This window comes from Gracilinanus agilis, chromosome 3, assembly GCF_016433145.1.
Source record: "Gracilinanus agilis isolate LMUSP501 chromosome 3, AgileGrace, whole genome shotgun sequence".
Classification (NCBI taxonomy): domain Eukaryota; kingdom Metazoa; phylum Chordata; class Mammalia; order Didelphimorphia; family Didelphidae; genus Gracilinanus; species Gracilinanus agilis.
Window position 1 is genome coordinate 208,197,497 of NC_058132.1, and position 16,801 is coordinate 208,214,297.

The window sequence follows — 16,801 nt, forward strand, 5'->3', positions numbered from 1 at the left end:
ATCAGCAAATGGCTCTTCATCTATCTACCTACCTCCTGTCATAGCATATCTGTCTGAGTCCAGGCTTTAGGCCTCTGTCTCTCTTTCTCCACACCAAAGTTCAGAGACTAATTGTTTAACATGCACCATCTTTCTCTTCCCACGGGTTATCTGATCTCTACTCTGTTCTTAACCACTAGTTTCTCCAGAGTCTTGGATTTCCCACCTGCCCTGGCCAACATTTGATGGTGCTAATCGGATTTCACTGTTTTTTTTTTTTTTTTTTTTTTTATTAACAACTACTTTACCATCCCAGACCAAGACACCATCCATTTTGCCCCCTTGACTTTTCTCCCCCTTATCGCCCTCACCTTCATGGTGTCCGGGCCTATTAAATGGTGGCCAGTCCAATTTCTGGCACCCAATAAATCTAAATTTTCAAGCTTAGGAAGCAAAGATCACCCACTGGCATCCAGATAAATGAGTCTTCCAGGAGAAACTTAACACTAGTCATTACTCAGGGCTCTCTCCTGAAGCCCCAACACAGAGTTTCCTGACTGTAAAAGTTTTAATCTTCTTTTTCTCCCCAGTCCTCTTTTGGTAGAAGAGGGAGGGGGTGAGCTATGTGTCAGAAAATAGCCCCCAATGCCCAAGGCCTTCAGTTTTCAGTTCAGTTCTTTCCAATTTATACAGATGAACAAGGCTCAAAGCAAATCACCTCTGCGAGCCAGCCTCCCTCCCAATCCCAGCATCCAGCTCGGCTCCCATGTCATTCCGCTGCAGAGACTCACAAACATCTTTGAAATGAGACTTAATACCCAGCACACGCTCCAGCACGGTGGGCTTGCCAGGGCTCTAAGTGTGGAGCTGAACAAAGGATTCTCGGTGCACAGAGCTCATTGTTTCCCAGCAGACCAACCAATAGGGGTTTTCTCTTTCCCAATTCAGGATCAGGGGTCCCTTATTCATACTGGGGTGCTGCTTGGACACCCAAGGTTTAGTTCTTTAAAAATCCTTACCTTCCAAGCTGACTAAAATAGAAAAACCACAAAAATGAGGTGTGTATGTACCAGTATGTGGTGAAAGGGGTGGGGGGAAGGGAAGAGAATAGATCAGAAAAATTGGTTTCCTGAAAATCTGGTGGGAAGGAAGAGCTGAAAACCATGGCTGCCCTTTGATTTCTCTGGCCTTCCTTCAGAGGTGGGCAGAGCCCTTGTCACTGGCTTTCCCGTGTACGGGTGTGACCTAGAATTGGTATCTCCCCTCCTGGAAAGTTCAGGACTATTTAAATTTACTTATTTATTATTTTGACTTGGGGAAATTACTGCCTTTCACTGTAGCAGCCATCAGCCTCCATGCAATAAAAATTAATTACAATGAATTAAAACCTTGAAAAACCACCCCAAACAGTACAACTACAGTGTCAACAGCAACCCCTTCCTCTTGCTTCCCATATGTCTCCTATTTAGGAGGAGGTCAGGAAGTGGAGATAGTTCCAGTGTAGAATGGCTGGCCTTGGGCTCCCCATAGAAATGTGGAAACTGGAAACCAAAGTGACTCAATAACATTCCTTACTCTCTCTTCTAATAACCTAAAGTCTGCATATTCTATCTTGAACCTAACTTTCAGTTCTTTGAAGGCAAAGACTATGTCTTATGCTGGTTTTGAATCTTACAGTGCCTAGCATGGTGCTGGATACCCATGCCTGGAATGCATACTCTTTTGGCCTTTGTAAGAATCTCTTTTTTCCTTCAAGGCAGCTCAAATACTATTTCCCATAATGAAGCCTTTCCTGGCTTTCCCAGGGCCTAGTACTTCCTTCCCTTTCCTATATTTTCTTATATACTTGGTACAAATTTTATATGTACTCATCTTTGTATGCGTTCTCTTTCCTGTTAGAATGTTAGCTTCTTGAGGGCAGGGACAGTTATATTTTTGTCTTCATATCACATCTAGAATGACGATACCTGACACTTAGTAAAAATGTAATCAGTGTTGTCCATTGAACCCTTGAAGTGGCCCTTTAATGTTTTTCTCATTAGGCTCGAGTTCCCCATCAAGGACTACCAAGACTAGTTTTTACCTACAGATTTAATTCATTATCCCATCTCCTGACTTTTCATGTTGTCGCCCTAGCCCAGTGTTGGTGAACCTTTTCTGAGTTTGAGTGCCCAGAGGGCAAATTCAAGCTGTCTGTGAGTGGGGGGGCGCTGCAAAAATGTCCTTGGGGGGCTCTTCGATAGCACCTATCCCAGTGCTGGCTCTGCATGTGTGCCACATCTTCGCTAACACATCTTCCCTAGGCTAGCACTCAAGTCCAAGTTCCTCCTGAGTTGGAGTGAATAGCATAACTGGGATCTTTACTACCCAATTGAAAACACATAGGCTCATAGATTTAGAATTACAAGAAACATCAGATGCTCTCTAGACCAATTCCTTCATTTTTTATTGGGAGAGAAATTGAGGCATGAAGGGTTGACCTGATTTGCACCATGTCACATAAATAGAAATACCAGAATCAGAATTTGATCCTGAATCCTCAGATTCCCAAACCACCATTCTTTATACTGATTCATGCTGCTTACTCCTCGGCATTTTCCTTTTAACCCAATACACACACACACACACACACACACACACACACACACACACACACACACACACACGTGTGTGTGTGTGTGTGTGTATGTATTCCAGGATTATACCTGGTTTGTCTTCACCATGTCTGCTATCTTCTATCATTTTCGTGGGGGAGTGTTCCTTCTCTTTCATTAGATTATAAATTCCTGGAGGGCAGGGACTGCTAATTATTCCCTCTGTAACTCTCTTGCCTGCTTAATATTGGGCTCTGCTCAGCAATTGCTATTCAATCTTTTGGCATTGGTTGACTGGCAGGAGGTACTTTCTTGGCTCTGTTCTTTACTACCTATGTGATCTTAGGTAATTCATTTATCCACACTAGGCCTCAGTTTCCCTACCTATAAACTGATAGAATCTGATGAAATGATCCATAAAGCCCCTTTCAAGCCTCAATCTTATTATGCTTTAAATCCTATTATTCCTCATATTTTGAGTGTATGTCATTCTCTGAAGTATTCCCAGACACAGACACATGGAGGATGCTCAGGAGTCCATCCAAGTGAACCCTCACTTAATTTCACAAGCAATCCATTCCACTTCTGACAGGTCTAATTATTAGGAAATTCTTCCTCGAAACCTTAGTTCAATTTAACTGGCATTTATTAATTGCCTATTATTTTCAAGGCTCTGTTTTAGGTCTAGGAATAGAAAGATGAAAAACTATATGTAGTTTGCACTCAAGGAGCTTACAGTCTACTTGAGAGTGGACTTGTACACAAAGAAATATGTTAGACTATAATAAATTCATAGGAAAGATTAAACAGAGAGAGAAGAGAGGTTAGATTGGATTGGATCACCCTGAGCTAGGAAAAACTGGGAAGGCCTCATGGAGGAAGTGGTTCTTAATCTTGGACCTTGTAGGGAGGGGAAGTTTTCAATATGTGGAGATATAAAAGCAATCTGTTTCAAACCAGAGGTAGGAAAAAGAGTAAATAGATTGAGGAATAACCAATAGTCTAATTAGACAAGAATACAGCCTACCTAAAGGGGAGTACTATTAAATAAATTTGGAAGGTAGGTTGAATTCAGATTGCGGAGGGCCTTAAATACCCAGGTAAGAGTCTGTCTTATAGAAAGTAGGGAGCCTTTAAAGGTTCTTGAATGGATCAGTGATGTAAATGGCTTTGGGTATTTATGTATTAATTGGCATTTTTTAAGGGTGGTTTAGTCAAATGCAATTCCTCCTAACTTCATGATTTCATATTACATTTTTCTATTTTATCTAAAAGAAGACTATTTCAGTCCTTTCCAAATGCCTTGCTAAAATCATGATCCACCATATTTGTGGTATTTTACTAATCTCCATGTAATAATATAACTGTTGTTTCCATATCACTCTAAGGCTTACAAATCATTTTATATATGAAATCTCCTATATTGTATATGACAACTTCCCCTTTCAAGTAAATATCAGAGGCATTGCAATGCCTCATGTTACATATCAGGAAATTGTATCCATTGTCACAGAAATAAACAGTGCTGGTGGCAGTGAGGTGACTCAGTAGACTGAGAACCAAGCTTAAAGACAAGAGATCCTGGGTTCAAATTTAGCCTCAGATACTTCCTAGCTGTGTGGCGCTGGGCAAGTCAACCCTTACCGCTCTTCTGCCTTGGAATCAATATAGAGTATTGATTCTAAGATGGAAAGTAAGGGTTAAAAAAATAATCAGCACCAATGAATGATGTGAAATGAGGAACTGAAGAGAAGACAGAGAAGACAAATGGCCTTGATTTTTTTTTTCAGTAAAATAGGAGGCAAGGATCTTAGCTGAAGGGATGAGGGGAGGGAGAGTTGTAGGAAGTTTATGGCAGCATAAAACAGTTTGGAAGAGCTAGTGTGATAAGTGGGATAGTGAATCCTTTAGGATTATATAATAAAAGGATTGCAGTGAGGACCCAGTTGAAATTATGGCAGCACAGATTCATGACTTTTCTCCAGCTTTGTTCAATAGTGCATGAGTAGGAGTAAAAGTAGCAAATGGTGGAAGTAATCTAAAGCTGGGGTATGGCAGGGCAAGATATTTAATGGGATAATGGGCCAAAAGGATTCAAGAGGAGAAGACAAGGTCAAACTGATCTGTTTCACCAAGGGATCAAGAAAGGAAAGAGAAGAATGTATAACTAGTTAGAGGACCTGTGTTCGAGGCTTGGCTCTGTCATTTGCACCTTGGGTAAATTATTTAAATACTTTGGATTTCCATTTTCTCATCTATAAAATAGAGAAGTTGGGCTACATAGCCTCTAGGACCCCTTCCAGCTTTGTATCAATGACTTATCAAGGAAAAGAAGATTCTGTCGCTGCTGTCGAAGAATAAGTGGTATAGCTGGGGGTCTAAAACCCATCTTATCAGGGGTGCAGAAAATATCTCTCTTCAGGTAGGGATTAGGAGAGATGCCCTCTGAAGTTCCTTCAAATTAGAAGGTTGTGTGACTTTAAAAACAAGTGTCACAAACCAGTGTTTAGGGTCTAGTGTAGTAGTCTCTTACTGTGCAGATGAGAAAACTGAGGCCTAGAAGGATAAAAGGACATGGCCAAAGTCATGCTAGTTAAAGGCAGAAGAGGCAGGGCAACAACTGCTGGTCCATTGTTCTTGCTGCTATATATATTTCCAAACCAACTTTCATTTGGTCATCTATTTTTACATCATTTTCTACAATCAGTGAGCCTATAATATCCCTTCCTCATTCTTTCTCTGATCATGTCTAAAGAAGCCCTTTTCATTTATTCCTCTGGGAGAAACTGTCGCTTTGAAGAAAGTCCATTCGTCAAGAATGTTGGTATAAGGATGGGCCAGAATTGCAACAAAAAGGATTTAGGGTAGTCCTAAAGAATTATTTTGTAGCAATTTTTATAAAATCTCTAGAAATTGGAGACTTCACTACTTCTTCTTTAAAAATAATGTTTTATTGTTCTTGCTTTGGCAGCACATATGCTAAAAATGTTTTATTAATGCTTTTTCTTCCTTTCATTATTGATATCTCCCAGTATACTTCCTCTAGACTCCACATAGAACCTTTTATTATGAAATAAAACAAAACAAAACTTGCAAAAGAAACCAATCAGCATAACGAATGCATGTGAGAGTGTGCATAGCACTCTTCACCATTAGAAGACCACTATTCTACCAAAAGGTGTACTTTGTCATCTGTCCTCTGGTACCAAGATAGATCAAAAGATTTCATCCACATTCAGCTGCTGTTATTGTTGTCTTTAATGACATCATTGCAATCACTCAGTCAAAAAGCATATAGGAGCTTACTATGTGCCAGGCACTATGTTAAATTCTGGAAATAGAAACAAAGGCTTCTTAAGAAATAGTTTATGGTTCTGATTATTTGCTCCATATCAGTCTATCTCTATGTCTTTGAATTCCTCATTTGGGCCATTTCTTATAATGTAATAATTTCATTATATTTGCAACCTAGTGTTTAAGCCTGGGCATTGGCATAGGACTCTCTTCATTTGTAGAGAATGATTACTCGTTGAGCCATGCCTTTGATAAGTAGGTAAGAGCCTAAAACCATATATTTTCTCTTTCAGAGAGGGAAGCCAGAAAAACAACTCTTCTTTCCTAAGGTCTCACCAATTTGGTAATTATTCTCTCCACCAGGGCAGAGAGTCTTATGCCAATGCTCAAGCTGGAGCCTTAGGCTACATTTGTGTGCCATAATTTGTTCAGTCATTTTCTGATTGATGAGCATCCATTCTGATTACAGATTTTTGTTATCACAAAAGTAGTATGAATATTTTGGTAGTGGGACCTTTCTTTTTGTCTTTATTCCCTTTATCCAGTAGTGGGATTGTTTAGTAAAGGGTTATAAAGAGTTTAGTGACTTCTCAATAATTTCAAGTTGTTTTGAGGTTCATTTGAACCAATTCAAAGCTGTACTAATGGTGTATTCACATGCCTGTCTTCTTTCTACACTTTCTACAACACTGACTAATTCCATCTTTTATCATCTTTGACTAATAGTTGGGAATGATGCAAAACATCAGTTAGAGCATTTTTATGAGTGTCAATTATTTCTTTTTCACTTTTAAGTTTAACTTATATTGTTAAAATTTTCTTAAATCTAGAAAATCAACAAAACAAATTGAGCTCTGATTTTTAGTTTTTGTCAATTTCCAAAATGTAAATGTTCACACTGAAATTTTGACAGTTGACTTTCTTGAACCAATGAAAAATAACTCCAACACAACTCCATCTGTACTTTTATATTTGCAATTTCTCTTATTTTGGTTTTTCTCAGTTACCTGTAAAATTTTTTGTCATTTGTTTTTTTCAAATTTTGAGTTCCAAATTTTGTTCCCCCTTCTACACTTCTACCTTCCTTGAGAAGGCAAGCAATTTGATATAGATTATATATGTGTAGTTATGCAAAACATATTTCCATATTAGCCATGTTGTGAACACACACACATAGCCCCTCCCCCCAAGAAATGCATCCTCCCCCCAAATAGTTATTCACATCCCCCAAAAAGTATGCCTCCATCTACATTCATATTCCTTTATTCTTCCTCTGGAAATGAAAAGCAGCTTTCATCATTAGTCCTTTAGAATTGTCTTTAATCATTATATTGCTGAGAATAGCTAAGTCATTGTTCATCATGCTGTCACTATGTATAATGTTTGCTGTGTACAATGTTCTCCTGTCTCTGCTTACTTAACTTTGTATCAGTTCATATGTCTTCCCAGATTTTTCTGAAAACATCACCCTCATCATTTCTTATAGCACAATCATATTCCATCACAATTAAACTTATTTAGTCATTTTCCAATTGATGACATCCCCTCAATTTCCAATTCTCTTCCACAACAAAGTGAGCTGTTATAAATATTTTTGCACATATAAGTCCTTTTCCTTTAATTTTGATCTCTTTGTGATACAGACATAGTAGTAGTGTTGCTTATTATGTGCATATTAGTGGTATGTGCATATTAAAGGGTATGCACAATATTTTTATTGCATATTTATTGTTCCAAGTTGCTCTTCAGAAGGGTTGGATCAGTTCACAGCTCCACCAATAGTACATTAATGTTCCAATTTTCCCACATCCCCTCCAATATCATCATCTTCCTTTTCTGTCATATTAGCCAATCTGGTAGGTATGAGGTAGTACATGAGAGTTGTTTTAATTTGGCTTTCTGTAATCAATAGTGATTTAGAACACTTTTTTCCATATGACTACAGATAGCTTTGATTTTTTTCTTCTGAAAACTACCTATTCATATCCTTTGACCATTTATCAATTGGGGTATGACTTGTATTCTGATAATTAATTCTCTATATATATATTTAAGAAATGAGGCCTTTATCAGAGAAACTTGTAAAAAATTTCTCCCAGTTCCCTGCCTTCCTTCTAGTCTTGGTAGCATTGGTTGTATTTGTGCAAACATTTTTTATATGATGTAATCAAATTTCTTCATTTTATATCCTGTAATGTGCTCTATCTCTTATTTTGGTCATAAATTCTTCCCTTACATTATATAGGTCTGTTAGGTAAAATTTTCCATGCTCTCCTATTTTTCTTATGCTATCACCATTTGTGTCTAAATCATGTACCTGTTTTGCCCTTATTTTCTTATCTCTTTTAATTAGGTCTATCTCTGCGTTAGCTTTGTCTGAGATCATGATTGCTACCTCTGCTCCTTTTTTATTTCAGTTTAAACATCATAAGTTCTGTTCCAGCTCCTTACCTTTACTTTGTGTATGTCTCCTTGCTCCAAATGTGTTTCTTATAAACAACACATCATAGAATTCTGATTTTTAATCCACTCTACTAACTGCTTCTATTTTATGGGTAAGTTCATTATATTCACATTCACAGTTAGGATTGCTGTGTATTTCCTTTTTGAGCTCTTCTAAGAATTCTTCTTGGGTTTGCATCCAATTCAAACTTTCCTTTGAGGTTTTGCTTGTGGCTGTTTTGACATCATTGTCTTCTGAGTTTGTGTCTGGATCTTCCCTGTCACTAAAGAACCTTTTTTTATGGCTAGGTTAGTTATTTATTGTTTTCTAATTTTCCTAGCCTGTTTCTTGACCTTTTATTTTATGTTAAAGTTGACCTCTGTTCCCAGGATGGAGGAGGCACTGTTTCAAGCTTCATATTTTTTTTGTGCTACTGTTTTCACAGGTAGTTCTGGGGGTCTATAAGTTTTCAGTGCTTCCAAGGTGGTTTGCTCTAAGGGGAGGTTTGGTTACTACTCCTCTAGTCTGTGACCTGGCCTTTAATGAAGGAACCTTGTTTTTCTGTAGCCACTGCTCTTTACCCTGGAACTGTGATCAGGTCTCCTGCTCTCTTGTAGCCTAAGAACTAGGGCTTATTTCCGACTTGGAGCTGAGACCAGGGACCCTGCTCCCTCCTGAGTGACCACAGATACTCTTTGCTGCCCTGGAACTGTGACCAGCATCCCAGCCTCCCTTGTGGCCACAAATACTAGTATGGTAGGGCTCCTTATTGTTCTGGGACCCAACTCATAATTGTGTATGGGAAATGCAACAAGGTCCTGTATTCAGAGCTAGCAAAGAATATCCTGTAATCTCTTTACCAGTTGTCTGACCCCTGAGAGCTCCTAAAGCTGTTTTTGCTGCTGCTACAGATGCTTCCAAGGCTTCCTGCTGGCATTCCTGTGGCAGGTCTGGGCTGAGCTCCTGGCCCAACCACCACTCTGGTGTGACAAACCTTTCCTGCCCATCTCTGTTTTCTTGGATTGGAAAATTGTTTCACCCCAACCTTTTGTTGATTCTGTCACTCCAAAAATGAACTTAACACATTATTTTAAAATTGTTTGTAAGGGAATTTGGGAGAGTTTGGGTGAGTTTCTTGCCTTCACTCCGCCTTCTTTGCTCTGCTACAAATTATTTCTTGGTTGTGTTTTACTGCATGCAACACTTTAGGTAACTGTATAATCTATATGTTTTGGGCAGATGGTCTCACTCAGATGACCTTTAGAAATCAGCCATTTTTGGCCTGTTGCTAATCACAGGAGAAAAAAATGGTTACAAGAAGTATTTTCTACACTGCCTTTGGAAGCTCAATGATTTTTTTTTCATATTCATTGATCCAGATCTGGAGAATAATCACATATCAGAGTCAGTGTTCCAGCTTTGTAAATGCCTCATCTGTTCCCTCTCCACATGTACTTAGCCATGAGCTTTTCAAGGAAGGGAGACAGGGAGGGGTAAAGGCTCATCTCAGAGAAAGCAACAGACAATTACCTTCAGTTGAAAATAAACATAATAAAACTATAGAAGTTTAATTTTTGCAACTTGAGAGGGTTTTTTCCCCAGCTATTCACTTCTAATCACTCTCAGCTAATAAATGAATAGAATAGCTAATGTGATTAGACTAATTCACTATTCATCAAGAATATTAAATGAATAGAATATTTTGCATTTTACCAGTCACACGTCTGGAGTATTTACCTGATATTACAATCAGTCATGTGTTAGGTTCTCTCTCTGCTCCTGGGCTACAGCTCATGGATAATTACAGTGTTTAATTAGTCCCACACAGCATTTACCTCTCTAGGATATGTGGAAGGTTCAGGATCTTGAAAGAACAAACTAGAGGCTTTGGGGAAGGAAGCTCTTTACTGTATTCCTAGAGAACTGGCCCTGTTCATAGGCAATAGAGTTAGTTGTAATATTTCATTAGAAAAGAAAAAGAAGGCTGACTTATAAAGAGGGAAAACTCCATTGTTTCATGTGTAGTAGATGTCCCAGGACTAAGTGACTATGAAGTTGTCTTCCATCTAAATATCTTGTTTCTTTTGTGGTAGTATTTCCCCTTAATATATTTTATAGTGAACTTGACAAATATGAACATTTCCTTATACAAAAAAGAATAAGAAAAAAAGATTGCTTATTAAATCATGAATCTCTATTATATATGTGTGTATATCTTTTTATTTAAAAGCATATAATAAATTAAGCACAATCCCCCCCACCCGCCAAAGGTGTCCTATTTGATTGTGTTAAGGTGGTATTTTTGAACATTTTTGCTGGACTTTGAATTTTAATTAAATTGCAGAATCCTAGATGGGATATTTTTTTTCAAAGCTAGATAACCAAATCTCCATAGTTCTAAGACATCATTAACCTTTATTCTGGTGGGTCTTAGCCCACTGTCTGCTTTCTACCCTAAAACTGAAAAAAATTGCATGTTCCCTCACTGTCCATTGGGCACATACCGAATTATCATCTGGGGAACTTTCAACCTAGTAGAAAATTGGGGTAATTCAATACATATACTTAGTTCTTATCAGGACTATTATAAACCAGACTACCATACAATTCTGGAAAATACCCTGAGAAAATTTTCCAAAAGTCCTAGATATTCTAATTTTGTATGCATAACTTGAACCCTCATTGTGGTCTTCTGAAAAACCATACCCAGGTTCAAGTTATGGGTCAGCATCTATGCAAAACCCCTGGCATGAATTTTAATCTCATTCATTCTTTTGTAGACCAATCCAGATTTGATTTAAGAATTGATCAGTAATAGTAATTAAATAAAATAGAAAAACAAAGCAAATCATCCCTCCATACACACATGGATGTAGATTCCCAAGCCACATTTGGAGGAGAAAATACTCAGAGCCTAGCCCAAACAATTCATGCTCCTAAGATTTCATGCTGCTTGGAGTATCTCTCTGCCACCAAAACTGCCATTTGCTATTCCCTATAGAACTGATAATGTCATCTGTTTGGCTGCTTCTACTTAGTTGTCATCTCCTAGTTCTCCACTGAGTATCTACTATTATCTGTTGTTTGTCTTCTCAATTGCTGTCAGCCTATCTGCTGAGTTGTTACTGCCATCTATTGCCTCTCTGCTGAACTGAAGCTCAGCTTTCCCTTTTCCCCTCCCCTCTTTACCCCAGTCACAAGAGTGTTTTATAAATCTTCTGTGAGTCAGCCCATAGCCTCAGGGCTATTTCATCTCTTTTGTGAGTCATACCCATAGCATACATAGCCAGTGCATATTTGGCTTTCTCACTACTTCACTTCAGTCTCAGTATATATACATATATACTCACTCCCTCATCTAAAAAGTTTTTTTTAGATGAGGGAGTGAGCAAATGCTTTTCAACTCCCATTTTATCCTTGCCTCTTGCTGCCAGAGTGAATTCAATTACTCTGGTGCTTTATTTAACAATCCTAAGGTGGCAGGGTGGAACTGGTGGCTTTTTTTCATTAATTTCTACATCTACACCCAAATTACTTATACATAGTTACTCATGCCTTTTTTTAGTCCAACCTTTATGTTTCCTGCTTCAAGTTATGTTCATTTTGTTTCAGTATTCAGTGGAGATAGAGAACATATGTCATCATTCTCTTTTATGAATGAAAAGGCAGTTATTAAGATACTTGCTATTAAGCCTTCTATTCTTCATTTTCACTTTCACCAGTATAAATCCTGAGGAAGAAAAGAACTTCATTCCCTGTCAAGGGATATTATTGAAATTTAAGAAACAATAAAACTATTTCCTGAAGAATATTCCTTTGTTGAATATTTCCTCCCTCCCTTGCACATATTGTGAAGTAAATAGTTCATTCTTTCTCAAATCTGCATTAGTTAAAAAAAAAAGTAGAGGGTGGTAAAGGCAGAAAAAGGAGACTAAGCAATGATGAATGATTTTAGGTAACCATTAACTATGAAATAGTCCTAGTGTTCATCTCTGATGGGGTGAGAAGATGAAAACTGATCTTTTACCATTTATTGATTTATCCTATTTACAAGTAATTGATTTTATACTGTGATTGCTTTTGTCCTAAAACTGCTTAAGTCACAGTTCTTTGTCTCTTAACTTAGTTCAGAATTCAACTGGTCTATAATGGACTAAGTTTAGAAATCCAGCTCTCCTGCTAATCACTGATTTATTCTTGCCCCAAGGAATGTTGTTAACCTTGGGGAATGTGTGAGAAAGAAAAGGGGTTTGTGTCTGATATCTTTATGCCACCAAGCTATCCTTCAAAGATGTCTGGTTTGCTTTTTAAAAATCTGGGCCTCTATCTGGTATCTGGACTCTGACAGTGAGCACTTTTTAGATTCGTGAGAGAAGAAGGAATCATTGCTAGCACCCATTACCAAATTTCCAATCAATTATGTTTCCTGTACTGCAGCTCTGTAACTAATGATGTTGCCCTTAATTCCAGGGTTTCATCTCCCCTGTTCTGTACTCTCCCAAAGCCCATAAAAAGGGAGCTATTCATCTGTTTCAGATTTTTGGCACAAAAAGAGGCAAGCCATTGACTCACTTATTGACAGGTAGCATGCCCCTGCTAATAGATGTTATTCTGCTTGGAGAACTGCCTTAGTTTATACTTTTGTTTAAATTCAATTGAAATGAGGAAAATAAAAAGAAAGATCATGAAGTCTTGAAGATTTCAAGATCTCAAAAACCCAAGTGCGTTGAAAATAAAGATACTACTACAATATCAGGAGCTCTCATATTTTCAATTTGAATATATTCTTTAGGACTTTTCTCTCTAAGAACGGCTTCTGGATTTGTGTTTTTCTGAGTGCTTTTTTCCCACCTTTTTTTGAGCCTGAATTTCTTGAGAACAGAGATTTTTGTCTTTTTTTTTTTTGTATCTCTAGCTCTTAGCAAAATGCCTGACACACAATAAGTGTTTTAAAAATGTACTTTAAATTAACCCAGTGTTTCCTAGAATGCGGTTCTCTTCCCAAATCTGATTTTGACTTGAACTTAGTCCATTAAAGACCAAATGAATTCTGAATTAATTTGAGACAACCATGACTTAAGCAGTTATAGAACAAAAGTAGTTACAGGACAAAATCAACTACTTGTAGATCAGATCAATAATCAGAGAAAGTTCCTAAAGTCAGCGCTATTATTCACTGCCCTTATAGACACATTTCCCAGTATCCCAGAGCATTTGGTTCAAGTGGAGAAGCCTACAGATTTTTTTTTAAATAGTGGTGTCTGCTTCAGAGTTTAACTGGCATTTCTGTTCCCCTCTAAACCTCCCAACTTTCAAAATTGCTTTTGGGGGTGGTGAGCCAACTAATTTCCTTAAAAAGTTCTATACATTTGACCATACAAAGTCACCCCTCAAAAATGGGGGGAGAAGGGTGGGAATCCTGATCAGTGATTTCATTAGTATAGAGAACTTGGGGGTAGAATCTCTCTACTACCTGCCACCTAGCACTTTCTACAAGAATTATTTACTAAGAAATGGGAGCAAAAAGTTTGAACTTTATAGTGGTGGATACAGCAGAATCAGGAAGACTTAAATTTAATTCTAACCTCAGGTAGTTACCAACTTGTGTGACTCTGGATAAGTCACTTAGCCTATGTTTGCCTTAGTTTTCTCATCTATAAAATGGGGATGATAATAGCACCTACCTTAGCATAGAGCCTAGAACATATTAAGCATTATATAAATGTTAGCTATTATTATTGTGTTGCATGGGATCTGGTTCCTATTGGACGGGGAAAGCGCTATGCTGGTTGCTGCACTGGTGCTAGAGATAGTATCTGTCTCTCAGGGTTGCTAGGCAGGACTTTTTAGGTCCATCTTCATCTCCTTTTCCTGCTTCTTCTACATTAGGCTTATGCTACACAAGCATCTCCTGTCTACTCCCTGGTTCCCAAAAGCCCATTGGGCTAAGAACATGAGACAGGTAGATGGTGAGGTCTAAGGTAAGAAAGCACATTTGCCCCCATTCTCCCCCATCTTTGTCGAGGAATAGTAGAAGCCTTATCTAACCCTAGAAGGAAGCACTCCCCCTCACCTTCCCCATCTAGTAATAATTAGCCTTCAAGTTGTCATCTTTCCCCACCACAAACATCAGTCACTTAAACAAAAACCTCCTAAACTTCCAAAGTACCCAACAAAATTAAATAATTCACTAAATGATCAAGGAGCCTAAGAGGAAGAAAGGGGGTGAGGGGTAGAGTATGTATGACACCTCCCTTCTTCTCCTACTGGGTTCAAAGATTTTCTTTGCCCTTTCAGATTTACTGATGAGATGCTGGGAACAGCTGTGTTTTATCTCCAGCTCCTGTAGACAGGAAATGGGGTTTCTACCAATGAATCATTTTTTAACAAAATTCCACTATAAAAACAATTTTGATGTCCCATGGATTTTATTCGGAAGAGTCTATACTTGTACATTGTTGCAGGCTTGAGGCAGTTAGTTACCTGAATTTGAGGGCAAAACCTCTCATATGTGGAGAAAGCCAAAGGATTTTTTTTTTTTAAGATTCTCAATGGACTGTTTACATTGATCAAGTTCAATAGATGGCTGGTGCGATATCTCTTTTGTTCTGCCCGTGTAGACATAACTTACAGGTTTGCCAGTTGCTTCTAAAAAATGATTTCTAATCACGCTACTACCCAGGAAAACAAGACCCATCAGGATTACTGCTTGGCATTTTGTAGATGAGGAAATGGAGGCACTGCAAGGTTAGGAGCCTTATTCTAGGTGACCACAGCAGATGTCAGGTCCACATTGTATATATACTGCAGTGTTGAAGCAGTCGCTGTAGACATTAGCAAAAACTTATGCATAAGGAGGCATTTAAGAGTCCAACATTGTTCTCAGAGTTATATTGCCTCCCTTAACTACTTGGTAGTTACTCTAAGTCATCAGGAAAATAGAAAGCATTTCACAGAAAAAATCTTGATTGTTGATGGTCATAAGAAAAAGGTAATGGAAAATCATGGCTCAGTCAAAACTTTTATTAGCCATTAGTTTGAACCTCTCTTCACACAGAGTTTTTAAGCCATAGATGTTAACGAGTAGTCAAATGAACTGATTCTGGTTTCATTTCCTCTTTTTATCCCCTGCTTATTTTCTGGCAGAGATTCTGGTAGCTTTGGAACAGTCTATAGAGGAGGAGCCCCAGGAGAATTGTAGAATCACAAAGCCATTTTCGAGTTGGAAGGGAACTCAGCAGCATCTAGTTTAACTCAAATTTCCCTCCATTCCCCCTGCCCCAAACATCCTCATGATAATACATGATAAAGTGGCTACCCAGTCCTTGTCTGAAGACCTCCAATGAGAGGGCACCCTCAGTGGGATCTCATGGACTGCATTCTGATTTTGAATGATTCAAGGGAACTTTTCTTAACATGAAAGGAAGTTAGGAAGAAAAAGAAGAAAAAATCAGGAAGCTTTCTTTAACATCGTCTTAATTTGCCCCTTAGCAACTTTCACTAAGGGCCAAACAGAACAAGACTATTCTTCTTTCACATGACAGCCCTTGAAATGCTTGAAAAGAGTCATCATGACCTGCTAAGTCTTCTTTCCCCCAGATCAAGTGAGCCCCTTCACCCAGCCTGGTAATGTCTTCCGAAGTTGTGCTGATTTGGGGAAACATGGCATAGTGGATAGGGGACTGGACTTCCAGGTGGCACAGTGGATAGAGCCCTGGACCTGGTGTCAGATATTCAAATCGGACCTCAGACAATGATGCGCTAGCTGTGTGACCCTGAGCAAGTAACTAAACCTTTGTTTCCTCATATTTATAAAAGGAGATGATAATACCTCCCATTTTCCTGAGTTGTTTTGAAGATCAAGTGAGATAATATTTGTCTAGCATTTAGTAAATCTTAAAGCTAGCTATTACAGCAGGACCTTGCTTTACACTACCAATATGTTCCAAGATCCTTTGTATAAGTTGAAAACTGTGCATAATAGTGAATCCCATTATTTAATAAGTATTTCTTAGACAGACATACCTATATACTTTGTGACATTTCTTAGGCTTATCAGAGCTATGAGCATCACTACTCTTGTACTTTGGAGCCATTAGTAATAACTAAATAGTAATAATGAAACAAAGAGACTTATGACAATGACATGACTTGTTCCAAGGGAGAACTCCAGACAAAGACCAATGTTTGGTACAGGACAATGTAATGACTCACATTAATGCTTCTCAAAGTGAGAATGTGCATGATTGGGAGAACTGCTGGGAGATATTATTCAGCTGGGGAAAATGGCATGGTTTAGTGCAACAGTCAGCAACCTTTTTGGTCGTGAGAGCCATAAACGCCTACCTGCGGAAGGAGGGGGATGGAGGTGGAGGGCACTGGAATTGGGGTAGGAGCTGAAGCACCCCCTGGGGCACATGCTGGGGCTGTGCTTGGACTGGTAGGTTGGGAGGTGGAGCCAGATATGGCTCCAGAGCCAAACGTTGCCAAC